Consider the following 14,643-nt stretch of genomic DNA (forward strand, 5'->3'; position numbering starts at 1 on the left):
TTAGAACAGGACAATGACCCCAAGCATACAGCCAAAGCAATGTTGGAATGGCTTCAGAACAAGAATGTGAAAGTCCTTGAGTCTCCCATCCGAAGCTTAGACTTGAATCTCATTGAAATTTTGTGGAAAGACTTGAAGATTGCTGTTCACCGCCGCTCCCCATCTAACTTAACAGAGCTTGAGAAAATCTGCATGGAAGAATGGGAGAAAATCCCCAAACCCAGTTGTGCATACCCAAGACGACTCAAAGCTGTAAATCGCTGCCAAAGGTCCTTCTACAAAGTATTGACTAAGAGAAATGAGATATTTCTGTATTTCAATGTCAATACATTTGCAAACAATTGGCATTATGGGGGTATTGTGTGTAGATGGGTGAGAATGTTTTATTTATTGAAGCCCTTTTGAATTTCTGAAGGCTCTGTATGTGTCTGTGTTGCTGAGAGAAACAAAGGTAGCCAGACAGGCAGGGCCAAGGGCACATCCTACTCACCTCAGGCCCCCTATGCTGTGTGGGGACCAGGCTGTCACTCACTCTCTATGGTTACGCATCATGGCCAACAGAGACACAAGTGAGAGAGCCACCGCTACAGTACATCACACCAACAACATCAGTGTAGAAACCCATCCTCAGCATGACATCTTCTTCGTGGTGCAGAGCACAGCCATTCTCCTCACACGCTGTGGAAAAAAAAACAAAGAAACAAATATACATTGTGAACCAATGAGAATGTCATATTTACCAGGGGTGCCTAAAAATAGAACTTTGATTTAGACGATCCAACCTAATTTTAACACGATTGCATGATCCAACCTATTTTTTCCTATGTATTGTGTGTAGATTGGATGGCAATGCGCTGTATACTCCATCACACAATTAATTTCTCAGGCAAAATTCAGGTTCGTCAATATATTGTAAAGAACAATCCCAGAACTAGGCTACATCTAAAGTTGCTGGTGCACATGAGCAACAAAATAACATGCATGTAATACGTATAGTGACTTAGAAGCAAACAGATAAGAGTATCGCAAATGGGGTTTGTTATCGTATTCCGTAAAACAGTAATTTGGCATCAATGGTGTATAATCACCACAATGAACCGAAGGTCAAATATATTCACCCATTTGAAGGGTTACCATGTTTCAGACCACTTCCTGCCCTCCCTACACCGCAAAAACACATTCTACTTCTGCGATACAGTACAGTTCTGGAATTCAAATGACACAGTGTTCTATGGTGACGTGAAGGATCATCGGAGACATGATACCGCAGAAAAATGGCGCAACAGTGTTATGTAAGCGGAAAAAGATATGATCATATAATCAAATCTCTGTTTGCCCACATTGATTTGGTAGATAACACATAAATCATCAGGAAGACATTTCAATGCTAAACAGAGGAGCTGGTGAAATTGTGCATAAAACATCCTCGCCTCCATCTCTAGTGCTGATAACAAAAACATATCCAATGCAAGAAGATAAGCCTCACCGCATGATGTACCGGTTACTGTATCCCAGTGAGCAAAACCGGCTAAAAAGACATCCTTTTAACTACACAACTGGTTAAAAAGACGTCATTTTGACTGTAAAACTGGTTAAAAAGACATCATTTCAACCAGTGTCGTCACTGGGATGATTATCCCTGGTTGCTTCCTAGACAAAACGCAAAAACAGCCACCTTAGTCATTTTTCGCAAATAAAACTACTCGCTAATCCAGATCAATATACTTCTGTACGGTCTGCCACACATTACCATGGCGAGACGACATCAATTCTATCATTGAGCCTCTGAACAGCCGGCACTGTCAAACATTTCTTGTGGTTACAGTCATTGAGAAAATGGTGGCGGGCTAGGCTACCCATCATCTGTATCAGTAGTATCTTCTACCTGTGCTGACCTATGCAAACGATTCATTCCCTAAGCACTCACTCACACAATAACTCTCTCCTTCGTACACTACTGTGCTTTAACACAGTTTAAAAGCACCTTAAGACGTATAGAGCGCCCCTAAGCTCGGGTATGGTGAACGGGAAGGGTTATGGTTCAGTGGAGTGTGCCACAGCAGCCACACAGCAGTGGTGGGCGCATCGCTCTCTAGTCTCGCTCACTCCATTTTACTGCTAGTCCTGAGTGGCAGGCGAGAGGGCGGGGTGGCAATGGCAGCCATGATGGAAGAATTACTACACCCACCATTCCACAGGAACAACCACTGCTTCCTGCAGCTGGCTGTGTGCCGGTGAATAGGCGCCAGTCATCACAGACTATGAGAAAATAGTGGTACTATGTGGTAATAACGCTACATGAATGGGTTTTCCTTAAAAAAAGGTGCATTGTAAATATGCATGTGTTGCAGAAGATTTTATTTTACACAAGGCGCAGCAAAAGTCGGCAAACTACGTAGACACGTTTTGTGATCAATTATATATTCAATCGAGAAACCATAGTGTAATAACTGAATTATTTGACAATATTTGATAAATTCTGTCAAGTGGGTGGCTAAGCTGAGTCAAAACTGGCAACAGACCAAATGGATATCTCATGAAATGATACAGCAATTCGTGTCCCTCAAAACAAAAACAGTAATACTGTTTTTTAGTCAACTTGTAAGAAAACAATGCAATGCCTTTGAGTCTATTAATATATATATATATAATTTTTTTTTTACATTTAAAAAAAAACATTTAACTTCTTATTACACTGTATTTGTACATAAAGTTAAGGGGGGGGGGGATCACAAATTACTGAAATATTATAATAACAGAATACAAGTACGTTGGGTTACTTTACACATAACCAAAGTAATACATTTATTTATGTATACACACATACATATATATATTAAAAAAAGATAACTTACTGAAAACTTTATGAAATTAGATGTCAGAGGAAGTCCAACTGTAAAATACTGAACATCCTGTAAAAAAGCTTCCATGTAGATCATCTGCATGTCTTGGTCCCCAAGTGAGCAGGTATAATCTGCTAACAAACCTATTAAATCTAAATGTTTGTTTGCTTCTCAGAACAGTTAGCGCCACATATGTTCACAGAAAAGGAAATAAATACAAATAAAATGAAACTTCAGAAAAACTTTTGCAATCATGCATTCATGCTAGTGATCCTTTCCAGAAGATTGTATATTATGTGGGTCACATCCACACCCCCGCCCTTTTTCCCCACCCCCCAACCCCTCCAAATAAAAAACATCCTTTTGGATGACCAGAGTGACTCTTAACCAACTGCATTTAAGGTCAGAGTTCATCATTTCCCCTTGGCAACACCACAGCAACCTGCGACACTGTCTAGACAGGTCATGGTGGCCACCACCCCAGGCCAACCCCCCCTGGCTCTTTCCGGAAGGAGGTGTCAGCAGCAGCCAAGTACAGGGTAAAGAAGGCAGGTCGGATCGTCGCCCTCCTCCCTCCACTGATCAAAGCTGACGCTACTCTGTGCCAGGGCCCTGGTCAAAGGGGGCAGGGCCGGGAGATGAACTCTGTGTTTCTCTAATCTGGACGTGTCCAGACCAAATTGTCTCCTTTCACAGCCCAGAATGGACCCTTCCGGTGCCACTGATTACATTAGGGAGGAGAGGCTCTTTTCACAGGGGCTGTCTGCACAAAAGGGGAGCTTCTGTGCCCCTCCGCCATCTGGTCTCCAAAATAAGAGAAAGGGTCCCAGGAAGAGAATAAGCCCAGCGAGCCACGCCTCCCTTTAATTAAAGGGATGCTATTTGAATAGATGGGATGGCTGGACAGATAAGCAAACATACAGTAAAGCCTCACACATTCAGCCCAGAGATTGGGACCCAATCTGCATTTGCAAATAAAGCCAGTGTGTACAGCTCTGTCAGATGGGCTCTAACCATTTTGGAGGATTTATGTAAATATGGATTTTGCTGCAGAACAACAGAAAACAACAAAAATCTAAATTCGGCTGTTGAGCACCACTCTCAAGCCATCTGTTAATAACCACACATTTGAATTCCTAATTAATCAAACATTTGAGAATGTCGTTGAATTGACAAATACATTGCTGTAGTGTAGAAAGGAATGGGTTAATTATTTTGATGCCAAAATTATACCTGGTTGATCTGAAGGTGATAGTTACCAAAGCTTGTCCTTTCTCAACAATGACAGGCCGATGTCTCTTCTTGGCCAATATAAGGGATTTGAATGGTGTCTCTCTGGACATGTACAGTGTAGGATCCAACCGGCCAGCCATCCTCAAAGAGAGGAGGCCCCTTAACACTTTATCCATTGTATCCCCATTGGAGGAATGGATGGCCATCTTTAAAAAGACACTGGACAGAAACTGGTCTCTATGTATCGTTTCAGAAGCTGAAAATCCTTGCAGATTGCAATGATCTCCAGAGAACTCATCAAATGTTGTCTACGACTAGACATGAAACAAAATCAAGCCTTTGTGGAACATTGTAGAGAACATTGTAATTACATAACTATCATTATCAGGCATCATGATAAGATTAGGGGAGACCAGGGTTGGAGGTATCACGGGTTGGATGACACAATGCTAATTACTCCCAATCTAAATGGCACTGTGTAAGAACTCATCCACCTGGTCAATTCATGTCAGCATGTCAAAACATTGAGGTGAGGGGAATTTATATTTTTCATAGGTGAAAGTTAAAAAAAAAAGAATTATTGGTATTTTCTTTGTAAATCTTTGAATTATGAGAGTATCCATGAACAATTATGTTGTTGAAAGGAGAAAAATGGAGATCTATATTTCAAACCTATTTCGGAGTTCGGATCGTCACCCTCATTAAGATGCTAGTTACCATGTGGTAACTAGCATCTTAATGAGCACATGGAATGTAGGGTTGATTGTCACTATCAACATTGCCCCTGCCAGTACACAATACACCCCAAGCTCTTTTGCGCTTGTGCCATTTAGTATTTAGTATTCATTAGGATCCCCATTAAATACTTACTGTACCTGGCAGACACCTTGATCACGAATGAGGTTCACCTAGGGTGAGTCTCAGCCATTGTACTCCGGCCATGCTGACCCCTGCGAATTCCCCAAATGTGGGAATCTCGACTGCATAATTTGTGGTAGTGGGGGACTGCGTCCACGCTCTCCCATGACTGTATTGCTAGGTATTACTTCAAGTATTTCTAGGTATTACTGCACTGTTGGAGCTAGAAACACAATCATTTCACGGCACCTGCGATAACATCTGCAAATCTGTGTCCTCGAACAATACACTTTGATTTGATTTTGATTTGAGCTGCCAAGCTACTCTTCCTGGGGTCCAAACAGAAATAAAACAATTACATCACAACAACAGCCTACATCATAAATAAAACAATTATACAATATATTATTACAAATTTACAATTTAAAATGTACACTATTACAATAATACAATTGTACAATGTGTGTATGTAGAGTGCGTGTGTTAGATTGTGTTTGCGTATGTCTCTCTTCACAGTCCGTGTTGTGCCGTGAGGTGCTGTTTTATCTGTTTCTTTAAACTGATTTCACTGCTCGCTTGAGTTATTTGATGTGGAAGAGAGTTCCATGTAGTCACGGCTCTATAGTACTGTGTGTTTCTTAGCCTCTGTTCTGAACTTGGGGTGCTGTGAAGAGACCCCTGGTGGCTTGTCTTCTGGGGTACGTATGGGTGTTTGAGCTGTATGTTCGCTGTTTGAACAGACAGATCGGTGCTTTCAACACGTCAATACCTCTCACGAAGACAAGTAGTGGTGCAGTCAATCTCTCCTCTACTTTGAGCCAGGAGAGATTGACATGCATGTTAATGATATCAGCCCTTCATGTACAGTTAAGAGCCAGCCGTGCTGGTCTCTTCTGGGCCAACTGTAATTGCCTATCGGTGTGTCCTTCTTTGTGGCACTTGACCATATAACTGGGTAGTAGTCCAGGTGGGATAAAACTGGGGCCTGTAGAACTTGTTTGGTTGATTGTAATGTAAAGAGATCCCTTCGTTGCCTTTCTCTCTCTCAAAAACATTTATTTTGTCACACACATACACACAAAACGTTTCTCAAAATGTCACATGTTATTCTAAAGACATAAAATGCTGCATTTTGTTAGGAATATCGTTCGATCAAAGAGAGTTGGCTATTTCTAAGACTTTGTTTGCTATATCGCTTCACTTCCTGTTACAAAAGAAATAAGCTACTAGCAATCATAGCGACAACCAACTCCATACTGTGTGACAACCGACCCCATACTGTGTGACAACCAAACCCGCGATGGGGCAGGTGTGTTTGATGGCTTATAACTACATGTTGGAATAGGATACGTGGATAAAACGGGTCCCCATTTCAACCCAAGACATTGGCCTTTCTCCTAATATTGAAAATGGTGATATACTGGTGCTGTCAATAAAAAGCACAGATGCGAGCAGAAAGTGTGACGACCAACCGTTCTCCCCTATTCTCTGGATAAGAGCGTCTGCTAAATGACCAAAATGTAAATGTCATACCGTAGCAATATTCCGAAGATTTCTTTACGTGGTTCAATAATCCTCCAGGTACCAGTGAAACATTCTTAAGGGTGAAACGTGTGCTGAACGATAAGACTTTGAATCCATGATCGTCAGTTCATCCTGGACTGTAATCACTTTGAATGACATGTTCCTCCGCAAATGACACTTTAAGGCTAAAGGGCATTGTGATATCGCTGTTGTGATTTCATCTCAATTGTGTGTGTGTGTGTGTGTGTCTGTCTGGGGGTTAAGGGTGAGGTCTACAGATGGATGTCTGAGACTGACTCAGTTCACTTCGACCGTTTTGGGATGACATGGGTGAGCGTGGCATGAAGAGGGTAGGTGTCTGCAGTCAAATGGAGTATATGAGCACAGTCCCAGTTGTAATTAGCGTTTGTTCCATATGAGTCTTTTCCGTGCAACAAATGACGTTATCGGGTCTTATGGTTGCCCATTACTTCTGGTAACAAACGAATTGAAAACAACTTCCATCCTACGGAGACCAGCGAATGGCGTTCCAGGGAGGGACTCGAGTCACTGTGTGAAATGAACAAGAACAGACACGACACCTGGCATTTCCCAGCCAAAGTGTGTTGTTGTACACTGCTGAGCACACTGCTGGAACAGCCTGCTTAATTGTGCTAGTTGAAGAGACTGGTGGAAATGGCAGTCTAACCTACTCCACTTTTGTTTACTCCAACAACATTCTAAAAAACCTATTGACGAAACGCTTCTGGAAACTGTCTTCTCGCTATGCACAATCTCTGCTAAAAGTAACGAATAAAAACAGAGATAAAAGCTTTCCAGTAGAAATAAAACGCTCAACTCCATTGCAGCCTGGTGTGATGCGAGCTGCCGATGCATAACGGCTATCCAAAAGACATAGCGTGTGGTTTCCTTGGCTCCACTATTTGCCCACAGTCCTGAAGTTAATGAAAGTAAGCAAAGTCTTTAACAATGAGCGCCACGGAAAAACATGCAAAACGCTTAAAAGGGGGAGAGTAAAGCTACCAGATGGCAAACCAGAGGATCAAATGTGATGTTTTATGAAAAATGGGTAAAATAGAGGAAAAAAAGACAAATGCCACATTTGACTCATAAACTTGAGTATTCTACTGATATGCGGTTCCTTATTAATAAACTGGACTTCACCAGACTTTTTTGTAATATGCACAAGACTTGACATGATCATTAACCCATCTTTAATTATGCCCTAGTCACCCAAACATAGTGCTCGGTCAAAAATGCCATGTAACACTGCATTTGCACGGCTAGACATTTGCATACAGCAACTGAGAGTTGACACAAAATATAATTCTGCCGGAAGATCCCTTTAATATTGATCAAACTTGATTTTTTCATGAAAATGGTGTTCAATTGGTGCTCATATTTGAGCTTCTGATTGCTTGATAAATAAGGGCTTATGTAACGGCCCCACAGGTGACCAATAGTACAGAGAATGGAATAATATGTTACTCCTGCTTCCTCCATTTTCAAGTGATTCCTCCAAGTCCAACCAACTCATTAAAACTTTGTTGAAGTGAGTAATTAGCCAACAGTTTACAGCTGTGCAACCATCCATAAGATGGTGTTGAAGATGAAAGAGGTCAAGTCAAAACAAACTTTACCATTGAGATCAATGAGGGATCCTGGAGGTCATGGCAGTAAGCCCTGCTAAGAGCCTCAGATGACACAAACTGAACACTGAGCACTTTGTAAGTGTCTATAAAAATAAAAGCCACACAAACATGAAAAATATCAATTTCACATTTGGTTTAGCGCTTTACCACCTTGTGTCACCGACACTCTGAGAGTTGGGCTGTGGAAGACAAAACACAGCTCCTGGATAAGGATTGTGTTATTGCCTATCAATTAGCATCAAAAGGGGATTAACCCACATGGCTGATGGGGTGAGCTGGTGCGGGGGCCGCGCACAGTCACTGAATACCAGGGGTTAAACCTCTGACTTCATTAGGCCTGACCTTTCCACACCATTGTGTGACAGGAGAAAGGACATGGTGCAGTCTGCATTTCCCTTGCTCATTTTGACTTCTGTGGAGTTAAATGCTTAAAACAAGCCAAAGGCATGCTAGCTCGCGCTCAGTGAGATATGAAATCCACCCTAAAGGTCTCCTGACTGATGTGGGTTTCCACGGTTTGCAGCAGGTGGGCATTTACCCTCCAACACCCACCCTGTACAATAAAGAATTTCCTCCACCTTTGAGCGAGGTGAGATTTACTAATTAGTCATGGTGCATCGTACTCTAGTTATGAGGAACCGGCGGGGGAGACTGGTTCTAACTCTGCTCTGCCTGGCCGTCAATTCACAAAAGGTCACAGTGCTTTAGGAGAGAGAGCAGGTATTCCAGCTGAAGCTAATGAGAGACCCTAATTAAGAAAATATACGAACACACATGCAGAACGAAAAGTGCCACGCATACGAGGAAGCGCGTAGGAAGGAATACTCCAGGATGGTCGCTAACTTAACTATGCAGGTGATAGGCCATGTACTGTATTTTATTTCCTTTGAGATATTTTTATGTAATCTCAAAAAAACTCAGCTGACTAATGGTCAGTCAAAAAGTACAAGTAGTTCAACCAAATTTGTATAGCGAGAGAGAGAGAAACTGTCCATTTCATTAATCTGCAAAACCGACACCTCCAGATTTTCCTATAAACAAAACAATAACAACGGAATAGCATGAAAGCAACCCATGCCCATCTGTGCCATTGGCCAATTTATCCCAAGAACACTAAAGTGTGAGAAAAAAAAGTTACCATGGCAGCGACATGGCATGAATGCGTCGTACTGTATCTTACGACGAAAGTGATGCACTTCGTAGTAAGAAAACAAAACGTGTTTAACATAAGACGCCACCCGAGGACAAAAGTTTCCAGCCAAAAGGTCTCTCTATTCAATCTGGACAGTCTTCAAGGCTAGGGGTCACAGTCAGACGTTGCTCACCCACCCCATACCGCTTTTTCTTTACTCTTATGGAGAGTTTTATAGATGAGTACACCCCATTTAAAAGGCAGTGGCTGAAGGATTTGCAGTCAAATGAAAACAGGGGAAATTGCTGGAGCTGTCAGTGTTACGCAGCTGGGTGGGAAGGACATGCTGTGTGTGCACATCCTAAAACCAGCAGCTGCATCTAGAACAGTGGAACATGGGAAAGCACTTAGCATTCACACGGAGCAGCGCAGTCAACATCTGAAACAAACCATTCACTTATTTACCATTCAAACTAAATAGCACGGTCGCAACCGTACTTTAAAGCTGATGTTTACTCCATGTTTCCATTGGCATATATTATTTGTCCCGCTCATCTTTTTCCGTCTAAAGAGACCCTCCCACCCGAATAAAAGGCCGACACTTCAAATAGAGACTAGTCAAAAGAGGACCTTCAATGACTTCAAGACATTCTTGCTATTTCGGATAAACGCATGGCATCATCATTGTCTTAACCTTGTCCTTTGACTTTTGAGCGACATGTCCATCCTATTGCAGATGACCTCCCAGTAATCAAAGATCTGCCTGTCCCAGACATACAGAGGGGTCATGCAGACAACTTTCAAGACGGCTTGATCAATTCTCTCATTTATTAGTGAGGTCGAAAGCGGATCCTCATCAGGTAGGCTTTAATGTCTGAGAAGTTCGCCCAGGATCCTGGTACACACGTACCAGACTTGAACGCATGAGTAACGTGAAATGTGTACTGTACAAACATGACACAGTATTATTTGTTATTATTACAATGTCTCGTTAAATTATTTTACATTTCGTGAAGGCTCCGGCCTTGTAATATCAGAAGAAACATTGTGTGAGAAAGTGTCCTAAATATCAAGACCTTAAAAGTGGGATAGTTCACTCAAATTACAAAAATACATACATTGGTTTCCTTACCATGTAAGCAGTCTATGGACAAGACCACAATACTTGCTTTGGTTTTGTTTACTTGACCAATGCTTACTCTTTAGCAATTTTGACAATATCCCTGGTGTGAGTATTTTTGGCATTTGATGTCATCTTAAAGCTAGAATCTTTATTTGAAATAATAACAAAGCGGACACCCCACCTCTGTTTTGGTAAAAAGCTGAGGGTTGGGCCAGGAGAAATGTAACCACTCAAATTCATAGACAGAGCTATGGATGCACGGCCTAACCATCCATTATAGTTTTAACCATGTTTTGAGGCTATACACAGTTTGTTTACATTTACTTTGTTTACAAACATTGGAGTATATTTGGGGTTCTGATGGCGTACGACATCTGAACTAAGCTCATGAGGCATTTACAAGTTATATTATTTTAAGAATCAAAAGTCCAAAAATGGATGTAGCAACTAAGGATTCTAGCTTTAAAGTAACTTTATTAATTAAGCTATGCAGTACATTTGAGTGACTTTGTGATGATTTGGACATAAAACACAGAAAATACTAATATAAGGTCAGGGGACATGTGTCTTTTCTAAATTCATACCCATAGCCCTATATATGGATAGCCCTTTAGACAACGGTAAAAACAAAGTTAGTTTACTTATATATAGTGGATTACATTTTACATGTATAGTCATTTAGCGGATGCTCTTATCCAGTGCATACATTTTCATACCGGTCCCCCATGGGAACTGAACCCACAACCCGGGTGTTGTGAGCGCCATGCTCTACCAAGTGAGCTCCAAGGGAGCAGAGCAGAGGCTAAATGGTAGATTGTTACATTATGTTTCGAAATACATTTCCTTATATCGAAACACACACTTCCAACTATCGCAGCTGCCTAGAAATGAATACACATGTATTTTGTAACACAGCCAACCCTGTCGTAACTTACTTCAAACCGCTGAGTATTCATAATAATAGCACAGTTTAACACCAAATAAAGTTATATTATTCTTCAGCAGAATTTGCGTTATTGTTGTACTGTTTGTACAGTACAACATTTTACTAATGCTCAGTCATTAGTTGTTTCAAACTTTAGGACATCTTTACATTTTTGGTTGTTGAGGAAATACTTCAGCCACAACCCCCAATGTCAAATTATCTCTAATGCCCGTTATATCAGCCCTTGTTTTCCAAACCCAAATGTGCCCCAGAAATCTGACTGCACAAAACTCAGTGCACAAAACACAACTGTATTGGGCATTGCCTTGTCTCACCCCAAAGGTCAAGAAGTTTGAGCGAACAGTGAAAAATCAAGGACTATAGTGCAGACAACCTGACATTAAGCCGAAGCTTGATTCTCCTACCCCACCACCAACCCTCAAAGCCCCCCCCCACCACCGCCCTCCACATCCTGACACGCACACAAACCAACAGTCCTCTTTCTACTGTTGTGGCGTGGGAGTAGCATGCCAGCTTAACGTGTCACTGGCAGCCATTCTTGTGTTAGGTGGTATAGAAACACAGGTTGACCTCCATAAAACTTTTTTTTTTAACAGTAAAACCAAGGCCACCATTCAGAGCGTGAAAGTCAGAGGTACCAGAAACCTACACCCCACAATTAGAAAATAGTTTGTAGCTACAGTTTTTACTATATGAGAACATGTTAAGTTTACACTATGAAATACTTTCAACCAGACTATTCAAAGAACAGAGAGAGAAATGTAAATGTAAGGAGATGTACAGTTTATGGATTCTCTTTGGTATACCATTTTTTTTCTCCTCACTTTTAGTTTTTTACTTTTCAAAGGCCTGATCATGATTTGCTTGTTCAAAAGCATGTTGGCAAATAATATATAGAAAGGTAATTACAAGTAATTCAAAGATAATGCGGGCAACTATAAAACTGCAAACTCAAAGTCTTATAGCTTTAAAGGTTTAGTTGCAAATGTCCACTTCAGGGATCGAGTTGATTTGTTCATTCATTCCTCATGCAACATCTAGTCAATTATAGTGCAATAATTGATTGAAACATTAAAAGTTACCTTTACTGCAAAAAGTACACTCATCATATCCCCATATATACCGTTTGAGTTTTGCAGTAATGATGAGTCGCAATAAATATTTCACTGTGTTACAACAAATGACTGCTAAAAGATACAATATTAAAGTACAAAAATTGTTGGGTAACCTTTGTTTGAAAAGCAGTCAAATAACGATGGGAAATTGCAACAACAAAAAAAAGATATTAAATTATATGCCAAGTAACGTATTTTACAATAATCTAATCAGTTAATATTATATATTGTGGTCTGTGTATGTGTACATCTAATTCGATTGCAATTTTTCAACTTAACAATAAATAATAATTTGGTTTGAAAATCTACCAAACACATTTTTTCTTAATATGTATTATAGAAGCAGCATAATATTTGATACTAAAGATAACACAATTTGGTATGTTTTTTTAATTAGGATATATAGGTCTGCATGTGTCACACTATCTGTATTTATCGGGGTTAAATGTTTATTTTAAGACATTGCAAAACAACGGGATAACCTGTTGTAAATAACCTGAAAACTGAAGAAAAATAATATATATATAGTGAAATCTTTTAATTTAATTGTTTTATATTTTATACGTTTCACTTAATTTTGAATCATAGGATATGTTGGATCGCGATCAAATGTAAAATCATATCATTTAACTGTAGAGAACAGTCAACCACAAACGGACAAATTCATATGATGACATTCGATGCAATTTTGGACAAGAAACTTTTGGGGATAGCCAATAAAAAGTGAATGGTTACCCGTCTCAATGCCATCATCTAATAATCGAACGACCTTGTACGAAGGGGGGAAGAAAGATGAAATAAAGATAAAAAAACATAAATCCATGTTCAGGATGTTCATATTAGTTCCCTCACTGACGATTTAACATTGTTCAGTTGCATATCGTTTTTTTTTGTAGAAATTGTACTGGTTCCTAATCATAAACCCTGCATTTTCAATTAGCCTGATCCAGTAGCTACATTACAGCGCAAACTCTTTCCCCTTCGGCTGCACCATAAAATGGAGGATGCTGGCCTTGAATTTTCGACAGCTAAGACCAGCAAAGAGTACAGCTGTGCAAATAGTCATGATCTTGTGCAGCCATGGGGGAAGAGGCAAGTGGGCCCATATTCTGGCAGACTGCGAGGAGACCCTTTCAAATACAGCAAAGGCTTTGATTCAAAAACTATGCCACACCAATATCAAAGGAAACGCCCTGTTTCCAGAGTGCAGCGTCATTACGTAGTCAGGATAGGAAAAACAACCAGCCATTTAGAAAGCAGCATTGGCTGGTGTCGCTGTTGTGCAGTGCACTGATAAAAGATTAAACAACCGAATTTAACCTACCGTAATATAATGTATTAGCACAGAGATCTCCCCAAAAAAGTGTTAAAATAAAATAGAAAAATGGCTTTAAGATGAACCACATTCTCTCTGGGCATTTCCATGATACTAGAATTTAAATCGTGACTGCGGCCACTAGAGCGAGGCAAGCAAAAGGGAACCGATAACAGTAGTAAAACGATTCTGAGATATACGTCAGTATTTTTTCCCCAGCTAAAAGCCTCTGATGAAAAGTTATCTGATTTCAGATCCACATTGTGTAATTATCTTGTGAAGATATCAACAATCTGAGTTTATTAGAAGTGGTCGCTGAAAATGAATGGACTGCAGAGCTGAATGCAAAGTGCCATTTCTCAGCAACAGATTTGACAATGAAAGCTGCTACTCATTTTCTGTTAATATTAGCCTGTGAAGCAGTCATGCTCCCCCAAGGCAATAACACTTGCTCTCTTTACCCAACACCTTATAGCATTCCTAGCGTTACTATTTTCTCCTTGCAACATGCCCAAATGTGCTTTAGCGAACAGGTCAACAATATTCTTACCATCAGCCATGGAACAGTGTCCTCACCACAGACATGGGGTTTATGTACAGGGTTCAAGATGTCATAAGGGCCTTCTGTAAACAAAGACAACAAACATTTTAATATGCTGCTAATGTGAAAAACAAACAAATAACCCATGCTTGACATAGGATTAAAGACATGAAATTAAGGACAGAGTCTATTTTAAGTGTAACTGAAATGTTCTTAATCATTATAATTGCATTATAATCCATTGTACCTGTCTGCTTTCAGTAAAGTGTTTGTGAAAAATTTACTTAAAATGTATTTCAAATATATGTTGATGAGCATAGCAGGTTTCCCAAAGGAAGCCGATTTTGTTACAATGTCATCG

At 40.3% G+C, this 14,643-nt stretch overlaps 1 non-coding gene across 1 annotated transcript; it reads left to right on the forward strand.

Annotated features, from left to right (window-relative positions):
• The first annotated feature begins 4,942 nt into the window (after positions 1–4,942).
• LOC120051569 lies at positions 4,943–5,102 on the forward strand. Its single transcript, XR_005477286.1, has one exon. It is a non-coding gene; the product is annotated as a U1 spliceosomal RNA (small nuclear RNA).
• Positions 5,103–14,643: the final 9,541 nt, after the last annotated feature.

Source organism: Salvelinus namaycush, chromosome 7 (genome assembly GCF_016432855.1).
Source record: "Salvelinus namaycush isolate Seneca chromosome 7, SaNama_1.0, whole genome shotgun sequence".
NCBI classification, from domain to species: domain Eukaryota; kingdom Metazoa; phylum Chordata; class Actinopteri; order Salmoniformes; family Salmonidae; genus Salvelinus; species Salvelinus namaycush.